Below are 16,412 nucleotides of genomic sequence, written 5' to 3'. Positions count from 1 at the left end.
ACGGAGCCTACCACCCTTCTTGTAACATGTGTTAATAGAAAGCAATATTACATAGGATGGTAATAAAGTTGATAGAACGTTGCAATGGCTCCTAAAGAAAGCTAAGGATTTACTTATGTATAGGCAGCACAGGCCGTAGCTCACCGTCGACGCCGGGCGGACAGTTCAGTTCGTTGTCCTGAGAACGATGCATAGAGACTTCGCCACGAAGACAGTGCGTGCTGCCAGAAATCGAGCTCCAATGGAACTGCTCATCGAGCTTACGCTATGACTGTGCTCCGTGTGCCGCACAGGCCTGTGATTATTTAGCAGAATATGACCTATTGGGATTAGAAGAATACGCAAGGACATAGGCTCGATCACAAAGCAAGGTACAGCTTGCGGAGTATGTATATACAAGCTGTCTAGTGTACTGATATTAATTCATACTTGATGTCGAGGTTTTGACGGAAGCCCATCTGGTCGGGAGGCATCATGAAGAAGGGTAAATAGAAGTACACTGACTACTGAGAGAATACAAGAAAAGACGTTTCGGCTTCTCTGACGGCAGCCTTGTTCACAATGAAATCAAGGGCGTGAGATGCAATGTTTATATAGCTTTATTATATGGCGTAAGCAGCGCGTGTAGATGGGCGGGAGGGTTCCGTCATTCTGGTCCAAAGTGCTATTTGTCATTTGGATTAGGGGGGATTCCAAGGGGTGTCTTGAAGTTAAATTTCTTTCTTTTTCTAATATATTGGCGTTATCCCAATAAATCCTGTGGCCCAAGTCACCTGCATGTTCTAGGCGTTCGATGCGACATTTTTTTTGACATCGTTGACATGCGGCTTCTACCACTGTTCGAAATTGTCTGTCATACTTATGCCCCAAAATGTATTCTGGTACGGAAGTCCAGCAAAGCTCCATAGCCTTGCAAAGTTCGCGTGAAGCATTTTGGGCACATCGGTCGTTCTGTTTCCCCACGTAAAAATGCGGCCAAGCCGTCACTAGTATTATTTTCGGACACGCTTGATGATGTCTTTTACCATGAAGTATTAGCGAAACCATCATATTTTTCTTTGACTACCTCAGCAATTTGGCCATTAAGGACACCTTTCTTACTGTTTTCTTTTTTATTAGTTATTACAGTTAGCACGAGTTAAGTCATAGGCTCGGTTTGAGCGGGGAATTAAATTTTATGCGCAAGTGTCAAATGACCAGTTGAGCGAAATGCAGCACTAACGTGAAACCTGGGGAGATGCGAAGCATGCAGTGATGCACCGCTAATGGGCTCATACTTCCTTAAGCAATGACTCATAACCCCGTAAACGCGGCCTCCCCATTACGACGACAAAAGAGAAGCGAAATTGTACGCTGGAATTACGAGTGGCAACGCAGACAGTTGTGGAAGACGACGACGAGCGCGGGAACGCGCGAGCACGAGCCGCTTGCTTTACCGTGACGACGACGACAGGAGACGCCGACAGCCCGAGTGCATAAGGTGCTTCGCACCTAAAAAGAAAGACAGGACAACGTTCACACTTGCATAAGTGTGCTTCACTCTCTAGCAGAGGAGGCGTTGTGTGGAAGATGCGTATTTTGTTAGTCCGAAGCTTTTTGCCTCTCACCCAAAATTGGCGCCAGGGGCGACGGAACGTCGTAGATGACTGAGACGGCGTTTCAGGGTTGTTAAACAAAGTCTTGCTGAGCTTCGCACTCCAAAGGATGCAGTCGAAGTGTGATCGTCTGTCATTGGGGACAGATGATCTCGAGAGACCTTCGTTGTGCCTGGAGCAACCAACGTCCTATATCTATGTCGTAAGGTGTTACTCACGTTTTCGGGCACGGATTTATTTATTAGTTGTTATTTTTGCGGGTTTCAGCTTTTTGGTTATCTCTTCTTTCTTTATTATTGACTTTTTGCAAATAAAAATAAAATTAGAAACTCCTGTTAGCAGTGAGTGCCATTAGATCCTTCCCTGTTCTGCTTGAAGCATGTTTCCGGATATTTCAAAGGTACTTCCTACTTTCTTTCAAACACGGAAGTCTGGAAAGGCTGTCTGATGACGAGCTTCCGTTTACATGTAGTCTGTTTGATGCTGTATGAGTTGCCTCAAAGCTTCTGACTTCCAATTGCTGCTGCTCGCCTTCTTTCTACTTTTTATTATTATTTTGGGGCTTCTTGTAACTTACGTGAGCACTCCCAATTCGTCTTACAACTGTCACATTCAAAAACGTCCGTTCCTGCTTGTGAGCTTACAAGGACGCAATTTGTGCAACCATTTAAGACATATACCGATAAGAAGGACATGCTACTGTTTACAGTAGAAAGAAATAACAAAGACGTATGTAAAACAGTGCTCATCGACACTGATCTAAAGCGCACGAACATTTCTCACGCAAAGGTAAATAATAAGCTAGTGTGCGAAGCGACAATTTTGTCTGGAACGTTTTCTTCAATTCCCTTACCTAGTTATTTTACTTTCTGTAGTGCCCTTCGTGAAGAATAACTTTTAATGCTGATCATTTTGTATACGAGATCGTCTGACTGTGTGAAAGTAAAAAGTGTCCTTTAAATTCTTCGCGGTCGCTGGCCCCTCTATGAGTCAATTTCATGTGGGAGAACTCCTTGTTGAGCCTAATATGCCATTCAGACGCGGCTGTTAGTGTACAATGAGGTTTTTGGTTGGCATGGGTGAACATTCAAAGTTTCGAACTATTACACACTTACTATTAGTCCTCGTATTCGAAAATCAAATACTAAAAATATTCGAATATCGAAATTAAACAAATTTAATGCGAAAACTGGCTGTTAAAGTCCGGTACCTATTTTTCGTCTACCAAACAAGATATCGCAAATGTAAGAAATGAAACAATCAGAAAGGTTGTTGAAGTAATGCCGAAACAAAAAAAAGTCACAGGCCTGCGCGGCACACGCAGCACAGTCACAGAGTAAGCTGGTGGAGCGGCTCAAGAGTAGCTCCAATTTGGGCACCACGCAAAACAGGATCTTCGAGGCAGTCTGTTCGCCTTGTTTTGACGACAACGATCTGAACTGTCCGCCCGGCATCGATGGCGAGCTGCGGCTTGTCTTGCGTCGAACGCTCTCTGCACAGCAGTCTGCTGAGCCCGGTAAAGCCTTACAACTGCAACTTACATGTCGGGCACGCCGCCTTTGCAGGCCCATAACTAGATGGCGCCATCATACTGGCGGAGGCTTGACAGCTCGGGAGCGCGTTGATTGCGTGCCTCGTCTGAATCGCATATCGTCGCCTGCGCCTGCGGATGCTGCGTTTGCTGGCATCTTACCTAGATGGCGCCACCATACTGGCGGACGCTCGAGTCGTCTCCCCCTGCGTGCTTGCCTTGTATATGAGTATTTTCAGCAGCCCAATAGCAAGCGCTTGCGTGGCTCAGTGGTAGAGTATGCGGCTCCCACGCAGCGGGTGCGGGTTCGATCCCGGCGGGAATCGGGCTCTTTTTTCGCGTTTCCGGCGATAGCGGTTACGCGTACGCCGGCGGTGGCACCATCGCGACCCGAAACGGCTATTGGAATGAGCCCATAACAGGTTACGCTGTATTGTTCCTCCTTCGCGGCGAAAGCCTACATGAAAACCTGTGATTTTATTCTTGTACTATGTTATGTAGTGCTGCTTGCTGTGAAACCATGGCGGCAGTTTTTTATTTTGGGCTACAACCATTGATGTTTCTAGGGGACGGATTCCTTTAAAGCGAAAGCTTTACTTACCTAGTCGAGCGGAGTTCCGCCGTCGCCAGCAATTTTATCTTCATTTGACCGCAGCTGCACCGTAGCCTTCGCAAGGCATCACGTGACTCGCTGCGCCGAGCTCCACCGCCGCCAGAGTCGGCTTGGCGCATGTGCTCTCCGCAGCTAGGTCGCCGCCTGACCACGTGACGTGCCACGCGCCTGCCTAAGAGGAGCACCGCGCTCGCCTAGTCAGTGCGAGCTTGGCCATGGATGAAAGCGAGGTCAGTCTGTATTCTCTGAGCGTTGCGCGGGAGCGGGAGGCTTTGAGCCATCGTCAGCAAGCGGCGTCTGACCACACCGCGGATGGATATCACCCGGCGAGCTGCTTCACTGGAGAGGGTCCGGAATGCCAAGTGCGCGAAGCTAACGTCGGAGACTGGGGAAGAGCGAGCCGTTCGGCTCGCAAGACGCTTGGACTTGTCGGCTTATAATTTATACCTGGCTTAACGATGAGTGTATAGCTAAGCATAGTAATTACAGCTAAATGTAAAGTTAACGAAGTGATACTGAGACTTAACCAGGCTAAACCAAGCTTTTGCTTTGCTTATCCTGGGTTAGCTGATCTAAGCCGCAGCAATTTTTACATCTCTCTATGGCACACAATTCCTTCAGCAGTTTTCCTTCCAACCTTTGGTCTTTTTTCAACAACCATTTATTTAACTTTCTTGGAAAGCGGTTCATACAGCAGCCATTCATCCGTGGAAAGCGTTTTTGCCACTAGGCTCTAAAAATATCGAGTGGCTATTCACGCTGTTCTTTCATCGACACTTATTGGTCGTGTGTCTTTCACTGTCAGAAGAAGCGTGTTACCTAATTATACTGAAATAAATGTTCCTGATATAAATATATATACGTTTGACTATTCGATATTCGATTCAATATGCGACACTTGATACCCGGATTCAATTCATATTCTAAATAAATTGATATTTTACCACCTGACATTTCTGGTTATAAAGCAGAAGTTGAGAGCGAGTTTAGCACAAAAGCATTGCAAAGACCTTTTGTTGGCGCTGGGTGAGCTAAACGTGGCCTTTATTGTAGAGGGGCACTAAAAGTGACCACCACGTAGCACCTCATACCTAAAAAAAAAGCACGCTTGTTTTCTATCAGTGCCAACATATTGAATGCATCTAAAAGCCATGTTCTGGCGCGCTTTCTTCTACAAAGCGGATTGTTATTTCATGAGGTACACGTGTGAAAGAAGAATACACCCAAATGATTCATAAAAAATCTGTATTTATACTTGCGTTTTCGGCAACGAATATAAGTATTATGGCAGATGGAGCTCAAACCATGCAAGCAAAACTTGCGACATAACCTTCGAAGTCTTTGTTATGCAGTCATGTTGCCTGATGCATTGCAGGATATTGAGCGCAGAAGCACCATTTTGAATCGAACGTTCAAGGCCACTGCTTTTCCAGCCTCGTTAAAGTGCAGTGCATATGGTGACACTAAAGAAACCAAACTTTGCTAATTGCACCACAGACTTGTCTCAGCATTGTTGTTTTGTAGCATAAGAGTCGACGCTTCAACATTTCCAGGCAGCTCATGATTTACTGATGGCTCAGTGAAAATACGTGGTAGAACGCAAGCCACACAAAACCAGTCAATAGTAAGGGCCTTAGGGTCAGAAAAGCTCCGTAATACCGTAAATTTCTGTTTCTGCAATCTCATACTTCGATTCCAAATTACCTCTCATAAAATTTTGTCCTCTTATATTGTAACTTTGGCCTACCCCCGTTCGTGGCCAATACCCCAGCGTGCGTATCTGCTCGCACTTCCAAGGATCTACATCTACATTTCCAAAGAGCTAAAAGCGAGGCGGTTAGAACGTTCAGCATTAACATCGAAATGCAGTGAGCCTACCCAAACCCTAATTACGTACCGAAAGTATTCACGTATCGTCACTGCGGCCATTATTTATGGCAACTTCTGCATCACACTTGCAGAGGTGGTTCACCTGTGCGTTCTTCGGACGCCGGCGTTACGTAAACGTTTTGCGTGACCATTCACGGCGGTCGTAAATTTGCTGCAGTATACAAACCCAGATCGCCGCCTACCCTCCATCTCATCCACAAGTTGTGTCATATCCACTACCACTTTAATGCGTCAGTATTCTTTGGCGAATACCCCAGCAAGATCTGTCCATAATGCGAAAAGTGTCACACCCTTTCTTTGCAAAATAAATGAGTATTTGGCGAAGCTAAGACATTTATTCGTTATACTAGCGTAAATGTAGACGATTGTAAGCTTTAGAATTGATAAGGAAAGGATGGAAACTGAAAAAAAAATGTCGCAGTTTCACCCGAAAGGAGAAGCATCGATTGCGATAGCAAATTAGTAGAGAGCTATACGAACCATGGATAGTAGTTTAATGGGCCGTATAATGTTGTAAACATTCGTTAACTAACTAAATAGACAAGCACGGTGTCACGCTGGCACAGGTAAACATGAACACATCTGGCTCGATGACCGCGGAAACTCGCTGTGAAAACGCCGGAGCGAAAAAACGCGCCAGTAGCAGCCGGAAAATTGACCTTCGCGCTGTCTCTCATCTCGCTTCAACGCGAATTAAACGTCGAAAGCACAGTACATACAAAGCTACCGGCACTCGGCACATGCACTTTGTCCGTATCGCCGATCGCTTTGAAGATGAGGCCCGCGCGGGCACGCACTTCACCCACATCACACATCGCTTTCAAGACAGGGCGCCCGCGCGGCCGCGCTGCGAGCAGCAGCCGACGGAGCAGAATGGGCTTGGAGTGTCCATATAATTGCTGTCGCAAAAAAATTTATATTGTAGAGATAACCCTTCTCGTCGTGCCCCGTTGAAAGCTTACTTTTGCGCATTACTGGTGTGGGTGCAAAGAAGCCAGCTTTGGGATTCCGCAGTATAAAAAATTATAGAATAGCTGATTGGTAAATGTGATAATAGTGTAATAGTAGATGACTGGTAGCCCTTAAAAAAAGGTCAATAATTGGTGACATTACGTTGCTCAGATGGTGACAAAAAAAAATAAAAAAACAATAAGAAACATAAAAATGTACACAACGCATCAATAAAAGAAGATTGTAACCCCGTGATTCTATGGAGCATAATTGTGTTCGGAACGCTATGATGTGTTCTAAGCAGGATAGAGATGATCAGCAACAAATATGCTACGGAAATTTTGTGAATTGTCTAATAATGCTTACGCATTCTTGGGCACCGAAAACGCGATGGGTAGACATGCGTACACTAGGAAAAGCAAGTAAGCAAAAGCGAAGAGCCGAACGAAAGAATGCTTACGCATTACCAAATAATTCTCAGAATTTCTGCATCATTTCTTCAGCTGTATCCGCCAGACACATTACCAGTGCACAACTAATCTCTCCGGCGCGCCTTGCGTGCACCTATTCCTCGGCGTGGAGAGAGAGAGAGTGATTGTGAAGAGTAAGAGGCACTATTTTTTGCAACCCCTAAGGAAGCACGACTCAGCGCCTTGGGGAAGGGGAGGTGTACAGAAGAAGAGAGACAAGGTAGATGCGTCAAAGCGCTTGGCTGTCAGCGGAAGCCAGGTAACGCATTCACAAGTTACACAACAGCCCCATGTCCTCCCGGAACGTCAGAAGGATCAGACCTCCCCGATGGTTTAACTCACCTAGATGAGGTTGTGCCTCTGAAGGGTACACGTGAACGTCACAATGACTCCTGCTGCGGAGGCCGCGTGGAAACTTGGTGCCCAGAGACTCCCTTCGGCCGGCCCATTTTGTCCCGCACCAGCCATGGACCACCTCAACAGAAGCTGTCCGGGCCACCAGACGGCCAGTGCCCACCAGCTACGAAGCCTGGGCCAACCCACCGGCTCTCCGCCTGACCTTCAAAAACGAACACGCGGTCATCTGTACCGGCCACAATTGGATTTCATCCAGGCAATAGGTTATCTTCTCATTTAAAGTAAGCCGCTGGGCGTATACTTTCGAAATAAAAACGCGTTCACCCCTAAAATTTGTTGCGCGCCTCTCATCGTGCTGAGAAGCTGTGGCTTGTTATGCCTTCATCTCCAAAGTCCACCACGGGGCTGAAGCACATGTTCTTCACTGAAATCTGCAGTGCCTCTCTTCTCGTTATGCGCAACTGTCGCTTACAAAGATATCAACCCAAGGTTCCTTGTGCCGAAATTTTATTGCGATTAGCATTCGTTGCCTACTTCCGAAAATTTCAATCAATCAATCAATCAGTCTATCTATCATCTATCCTGTTACACCTTGCTGTGGTGACTCAAGTTGTCACAAGCTTTGGCCTTTAGCTATGAGCTCATGCACGTGATGCCCTCATTGTCATGCAATCGTCGCCATGCCAGCTTCGTCTTGTTTCTTTCATCGAGCCATCGTCGTCACACAATCATGTCGATCCAGTGAACTCTAACAGCTTCGGCCACTAGATTTGTGATCGAGGTTTTGGTGCAGTCATTCTGGTTTCATCGTCGTGATTCGAGATTCGTCATCCAACTCTGGGCATGTCGTCTGCGTCGCACCAACTTCGTCATACAGTCAGTGTGCATTCCTTCTTGTGCGATCATCACAGTTCTATCGATGCCATTTCATTTTCGTCATTCCAACTTCGTTCGTCGACTCTCCTCATGCTCTCGTCGTTACGAAATCGTCATCACACCGTCGTCGTCGTACGGTTGTTGTAACGCCGTCGTCATCGTCATGCCTTCGTCGTCAGCCTTCGTTATGGAGTCTTCATCACGCCATCGTCGTCATATAATCGTTGTCATCCCACCATCCTCATTCCATCGTCATGATACCACCTTCGTCGTTCTATCCTTCCTTCCTTCTTTCTTTCTTGTCTCTGGCTCATACCTGCATAACCCTGGCTCATACCCACATATTCAATGCGGGTATGCGCCACACGTGATTTTATTGCAATTTATTGTGACGTAACTGACGAGCAGGTGATGTTATTGATGTTATGGCCTGTCAGCGATGTTAGTCATACATTCGTACCCCTCCATGCCAATTTTGGTATGTACGAAGTGAACGAGACGCGAGTTTTCGAGAGGTCTTCGGTAGGGTTTTAGCGTGACACCACCACCACCACCACCGACACTTGTGAGGCAATACAAGCTTCATTTGAAAAAAGAACTCGCAACATTAGTGCTTCAAGTGATGTCGGTTCCTATTGCTTCGGCATTAATCTGTGGTCTGCATAGATGAGAAATAGGAAAGGTAAACTTAGCTCCTTTTGTAATCTCGCAAGTACGCCAAGTATAATTAAAATACGCAAGTTCAGAGGGCCTTCATTGGATATGAATAATATTTTGGGAATTTAGGACAGGTTAATACCTCCTTGCAGAACATATTTATCCGGCTGATGTGGCAGCAAGAAAAATGAACCGTGGTTTGTGAGCTCTACGACACCAGTTACACTAGCCACTCTTACATCATAGAAATGTTTCATTTTATTTGTTTTCAGTGACGCCTGGTACTATATTAAGGTGAAATCAGAGTGAGCGACGGTCTTCAGTGTTGCTGAATTTGCTGCGAGGATGGTAAGATTGAGGGTTATATCAGTGTTGTATCGTGGTCAACTACGATCGTAGAGGTCAATTTTTAGAACGAACGTTACAACATGCCTAAAGCGGAGTGATTGTTCTTTGTCATTCACTTTTGAAGAAGAAATGAAATGTTAAAAGCAGCAAATGCTTTTCCACCCTTTTAACTTTTGAACTGCCGATCGCTGCGCCGAATTGGGCAACCTCCTGATTGGTCGGCGTATATGGCGCATTAGAAGACAGCCGGGCACTACATCAGAGCTTCAATGATAGAAAAATGAAGCTGTACTAGTAGCAAACACACCAAACTGAAGCGCAGCTCACAATCAGACGATAATTGACTGACAGCGCAAAACAGATCGTTCGTCACGGCTTGATGAGGGTGTGCTAGTTGCGCAAGTAGCGAGAACGTGCACTAGAACCAAGAAAAAAAATATTGCCACTTTCATTCATTCAAAACTTACGGTGTTATGCTGAGTGTCGTGACGTGTTTAGGAGGCAAGTGTACTCGCGTGCATTTTAGGAACTCATGATTTCTTGCATAATAATATTCAGGGTGATATTATGAGCTAGCAACAACGGCAGTTTTTCTACGCGCTGTTTGCCTCGGGACCAACCACACAACATTAACGAAATTTGCAACATGAGTGCACATTATGCATCTTTCCTTCACAATAGGTGTCAATATTGAATCGATACTGATTTTGCTTCAGAAAAAGTAAGCACCCATGCGGTAGCCATTTTATGATGCATTATTCGGACGTTGTTATTTTTGCGAGTAATAAGTTGAGCATTCAGCTTAGTGTCATTTAAGCCTCAGCCGTCCTGGTTTCCTTGGGTCGTGCTTGATATATTTCCTTCCAAGAGAGCCGTAGTGACCACATCACAAGTAAAGTCTTGTATGTTTATCGGCTTTTAAAAAGGCCACTTAACTCATCGCAGTCGCTTGTTCCCTCCATCGAAACGTGAAAATGCCACAGAAAGTTCACAAAGTACTCGACACAAAAATAACTATTTGTTACAATAAATTATTACGCCCACCACCGATAGTGCGAAATCTATGAAGTACGAGCAAAATTGATCAAGGAGACGCGAGTTTTGCAACGTTTAAACCTCGACCTCTAAGTTATCTGAAAATTATCCTATAGCCCTTCAATTAGGACGCTTTTCTATCAGTGCACGATATTTGATACTTCTTTGTTCGGAAGTGTTCTGAATAGCCCCAAACTGTTCTCTCAGTAATCAACTTAGAGCCATTTTCCCAACTAGCAAGAAACGCGGAAACAGATACAAAGACCCGAAGTTCTGAGAGCGTTGTCTTGGTACCAGCAACGCGACTGTTTGGTTCGTGCATACCACTGTGGACGTGACAGCCTTATTGAATTAACCGTATGATCAATGAACCAAGTCGGCACCGTCCATGATACATACCCTGCACTTGCTGCGAGGGCCTTTGCCAGCCTTTCAGTTGTCTCAGTAAACAAAGTGACGCCTGGCTCCGTCTTGACTTCATGCTGTAACAATGTTTGTGTTGTCCGACATCTCCGGTTAATTGATGAGAGCAAATTAACAACTGTGGACCGTACCTGACTCACAGTGCAGCTAAACAACAAATTTAATAAAAGGTGGAGCTGCCTGTAAGTGGGGAAACGCTAATAAGCTTGCGCGTTCACACACACACACACACACACACACACACACACACACACACACACACACACACACACACACACATGTGCGCTTGCGCGCACGCACACACACACGCACAGCCTCCTTGCATATTTAGGCAGATGCAGATAGTGGTGGCACCACTGGCGCAGCCACAACCTTCTTGCATTCTTAATCACCGCATTTTATTAATAGCCTAGCATGTTCCAGGCGCTTTGAAAGAGTATATGCTCATGTCCGCCTGGGCCGCATCTACGTTGGGAAGTATACTTACCGCGCATCGTTTAAGTTTCCGAAATCTTCTTTTACAATCTTTTTCTCCGACGGTATGTAACGCACCTCACTGCATATTTGCATTTTCTAGGGCACTTACCGAACGCAGCTGCCGCTATTCCTCCCACTCGCAAAGGTTGGATGTTAGAAAGTGAGAGAAACACTGCAGGATGTTCATTATTACAAAACTGTCATCCCGCGCTCTAGAGAAAGATAGCGGGGATATAAGGAAGGCAGGGATGCTAACCAGTCAAGAGTGTGGTTGGCTACCCTACGCTGGGGGAAGGGAGAACGGGAGGAGAAAGGAGGGAGAGAGAGGGTGGGAGTATGGGGACGTGCACGGACCCTACTGCAGAGTCAAAGGCGCTCGTACAAACCAGACGTTCTCAGAAAGCACAAAAGTGCCTTCACTGCCTTCTGAGCCGATGATCGGTGGGGACGGCGTTCTACTATAATCTGTTCACTGAGAGGTCAAGTATCTAGTTTCTTAATGCGTTAATCATCGATTGTCTTTCTGCTCCAAATTGAGAATAGCGGAACAATAAGTGGTCAATGTTCTCCTCGTCCTCGCATCCGCAGACATCTCATGCAGGACTGTCAGCCATTAACATAAGTATTGAATAAGCTTTCGTTTTATTGCGATAGCAATTATATGGACACTCAAAAGCAGATTTCTGCCGTCGGCGTCGCCGTCGCCGTCGCCGTCGCCGTGAGGTTCCGTATGACGTCATTTGGAGATGAAATCGTCGCCGGTAGGTAAGTGGTTCTTGAGGGAAAGGGAAAGGTTGGCGCTATCTTCTGCAGCCCTTGAGGGAGCACGGCTCAGCGTCGCCGCGCGCCGAACGCTGTATGTGCGAGTGAAAGGGCGCGAGGGGCGCGTCTTTCACGGGGAGTGAACGCACGGCGGAGAACAAACGCGCGTTCTGCGCCGTGCTCGCTTAAGGGCTGCAGAAGTAGGCGTCTCTTTTCTCCTTTACAATCACCATATATGTAGAGCAAACGCGCCTTCTTCGGACGCGCGAGAGGCCGTGGGGGAGGGGGAGGGAAGGGAGGCGACGTTTAGCTGCGGCACCAAGTGGTTCTTGAGGGAAAGAGAAAGGTTGGCAGAAGATAGCGCCAACCTTTCCCTTTCCCTCAAGAACCACTTACCAAGTGCCTATTTATATCAGAGGCTCCAGCAACAGTCACCAACGCCGCACGCATTTTGAGCTAACGCGGGCAAAACGCCGATGGCGTCGACAACAGTTCTGCGTGTTGTTGCTACCAAAGCCGCTCACCTTACTTCGTATGACATTGCTGTGTTGCTATCGCATTCATTGCTTCGCCCTTAGGGCGAAACTGTGACATTTTTTGACAGGCCGCCAATAAAAACTAAACCTGGCAACGCTCAACACGCGCACCCTATCGAGTGAGGCTAGCTTGGCAGGGCTATTTGAAGAATTATCAAGTATTGCCTGGGATAATATTGTCCTTAGTGAGGTGAGAAGAACTGGTAAGGCTTATACAGTGCTCACTAACGGCCACGTCCTCTGCTACAAAGGGCTTCCAGATAGGAGAGAATTCAGAGTAGGATTTCTAGTCCATAAGGACATAGCGGGCAACATTGATGAATTCTACAGCTATAATGAGAGGGTAGCAGTCGTCGTAATAAAGCTGAATAGGAGGTATAGAATGAAGGTTGTACAAGGCTACGCCCCAACCTCCAGTCATGATGATGAAGAAATATACCAGTTTTATGAAGATACTGAATTAGCAATGAGAAAGGTCCAAACTCAGTATACGGTAGTCATGGGCGACATCAATGCAAAAGTGGGGAAAAAGCAGACTGGAGTGCAAGCAATTGGAAACTACTGGCATCGATATAGGAACACTAAAGGAGAGATGTTGGTAGAATTCGAGGGAAAGAATAGGCTCTGAATAATGAATACCTTCTTCAGGAAGCGCAGCAACAGGAAGTGGACCTGGAAAAGCCCTAGTGTGAAAAACAAGGAATGAAATAGATTTCATACTCTCTGCCGATACCAGCATAGCGCTGGATGTAGAAGTGTTAGGGTAAAGTGCAGTGACCGTAGGTAAGTGAGGTCTAGGATTTCTCTCATCTTGGCGACAGAGAGAATAATGTTCGTCATGAAGAAACAGGCCAACCTAGATGCAGTAAGGGTAAAAGCAGACCAATTCAGGCTCGTGCTCACAAACAAATATGCAGCTTTGGAACAGGAAGATAAACACAACATCGAGTTAATGAATGAAACCGTAACTAGGTTTAACTAGGTTGAACTCAGAAGCAGCAATTGAAGTGGGAGGTAAGGCAGCAAGGCAACCAGTAGGTAGTCTCTCCCAAGTAACAAAGGAACTAATAAAGAAACGGCAAAACGTGAAAAAGTCCAACGCCAGAGGTCAGATAGAATTCGCTGAACTGTCGAAAACTGATCAACAAGAAGAAAGTAAGCGATATCGGAAATTATAACGTGGAAAAGATTGACGAAGCAGTAAAATATTTACGCAGCATGAAATCAGTGAGAAGAAAACTAGGCATAGGACAAGGCAAAATATATGCACTGAAAGATAAGCAGGGTAATATCATCAGCAATTTTCATGACATAGTAAAAGCAGCGGAAGAATTCTATACTGACCGTTACACTACCCAGAGCAGCCAAGCTACTTTCATTCGAAGTAGTAATGAACAGGATACAGAAGCCCCTTCTATAACTAGCGATGAAGTTAGAAGGGCCTTGAAAGGACATCACCAGAGGAAAAGCTGCTGGAGAAGATGGAATAACAATCGATATAATGAAGGATGGAGGAGATATCATACTTAAAAAGCTTGCGGCCCTTTATACGCAATGCCTCACGACTTCAAGTGTACCAGAGAGCTGGAAGAACGCCAACATCGTAATAATACATAAGAATGGAGACGTTAAAGAATTGAAGAATTCTAGACCATTAGCTTGCTCTCAGTATTGTATAAAATATTCACCAAGGGAATTTCAAATAGAATCAGGGCAACACTTGACTTCAGCCAAACAAGAGAACAGGCTGGCTTCAGGAAGGGATATTCTACGATAGATCATATCCACGTCATCAATCAGGTAATAGAGAGATCTGTGGAGTACAATCAACCTCTCTATATGACTTTCATAGATTATGAAAAAAACATTTCATTCAGTAGAGATACCAGCAGTCATAGAGGCATTACTCAACCAAGGAGTACAGGATGCATACATGAATATATTGGCAAATACCTACAAGCATTGCACAGCAACCTTGATTCTCCACAAGAAAAGTAGAAAGTTACCTATCAAGAAAGGGGTCAGGCAAGGAGACACAATCTCTGCAATGCTATTCACTGCATGCTTAGAAGAAGTATTCAAGCTCTTAAACTCGGAAGGCTTAGGAGTGAGAATCAGCGGCGGATATCTCAGCAACCTTCGGTTTGCAGTTGACATTGTCCTATTCAGCAACGAATGGGGACGAATTAAAGCAAATACTTGAGGACCATTAACCGAGAAAGTGAAAGAGTAGGGTTGAAGATTAATATGCAGAAGACAAAGATAATGTTCAATGGCCTGGCAAGGGAACAAGAATTCAGGATATGCCAGTCAGCCTCTAGAATCTCTAAAGCAGTACGTAATTACTCACATGGGACCCTGATCACGAGAAAGAAATTTATAGAAGAATAAAATTCGGCTAGAGTGCATACCACAGACATTACCAAATCCTGGCCTGGGAGATTACCACTGTCGTTGAAAAGAAAAGTGTACAATCATTGCATTCTACCGATGCTAACATATGGGGCGGAGACTTGGAGGTTAACAAAGAAGCTCGAGAACAAGTGAAGGACCGCACAAAGAGCTATAGAACGAAAAATGTTAGGCCTAACGTTAAGAGACAGGAAGAGTGCGTTGTGGATCAGAGAACAAACGAGGATAGCCGATATTATAGTTGACATTAAGCGTAAGAAATGGAGCTGGGCAGGCCATGTAATGCGTAGGATGGATAACCGGTGGACCATTAGAGTTATAGAATGGATACCAAGAGAAGGGAAGTGGAGTCGAGGACGGCAGGAAACTAGGTGTAGTGATGAAGTTAGGAAATTCGCAGGCGCAAGTTGGAATCGCCTAGTGCAAGACAGGAGTAATTGGAGATCGCAGGGAGAGGCCTTCGTCCTGCATTAGACATAACTATAGGCTGCTGATGATGATGATGAAGCTTTCGCAAAGCAACTCCCAACCATAGCTGACTCAGAAGAGACGCCTCGTGTCGGTGCAGTCCGACCGGAGGTCCGAGTTGCAGCGAAGGGTTTAGTCTGTGCATTCTAGTGCACGTTTTATGTGCAATATTCCACTCAGCTAACGAGAGTGTGCATGCTAAAATGCGATGCTGTCTCGCAGCGTCTTCCTTGAGAGAGGAATGAAGATGCGGCGGCCTTTTTTGTTTGACGTGCGAGCTGCCTTATCTGCGTCATAATTTTGAATGATAGCGCAATGGCTTGGTATCCACTGAAAGGAGATATCATGGCATTTTTTCCTCAAGAGATGGATGAGTTCCACGATTTCCCACGTCTGCTGATCGCGAGTTCCATGTCGGAGAAATGACTGTACAGATTGTAGGGCCAGCCTTGAATCGCAGAAGACACCTCATTTTCCAGGACTCTGTATTTATCACATGAAGCGCACCGCGGAGAGCCGCGAGCTCTACACCTGTAGACGTAGTGATATGGGAAGTCTTGAACCCTTGAGTTATTCCCATTATTGGGATAGCTACAGCGCCACCGGAACTGGTTGGTGTAGTTGAGCCGTCAGGATGTACGTGTGTGCAGTCGCTGTATTTCTGATATAAGAGGAGTAAACAAAGTTGCTTCTGTGCAGATGACAGTAAGTCCGACTTTTTCTGATGTCCTGCGATTGTGAGGTTCGCTTGAGTATGGCTCACACGCCATGCAGGAATGGAAGGTCTTGCCGCAGGTGCGTACCCTGACTTAAGACAGGCACGGTGCGGCTAAGACAGTTGCACTGAATGCCCTGAGGGACCTTTCTACAGGGAGGCTTGCCAGGTGGTAGGTAGGCATCCGGGCGAAGTGTCGTAAGGTGCGCACGCATTGTTTAAATGGCAATATGCGTTCTAATAGTGTAATCTTGAGCGACTGCAATAACTTCTGTAGTTGACGCGCTCCTTGGTAG

Source organism: Dermacentor silvarum, chromosome 4, assembly GCF_013339745.2.
Source record: "Dermacentor silvarum isolate Dsil-2018 chromosome 4, BIME_Dsil_1.4, whole genome shotgun sequence".
In the NCBI taxonomy this organism is placed as follows: Eukaryota; Metazoa; Arthropoda; class Arachnida; order Ixodida; family Ixodidae; genus Dermacentor; species Dermacentor silvarum.
This window is presented reverse-complemented; position numbering follows the sequence as displayed.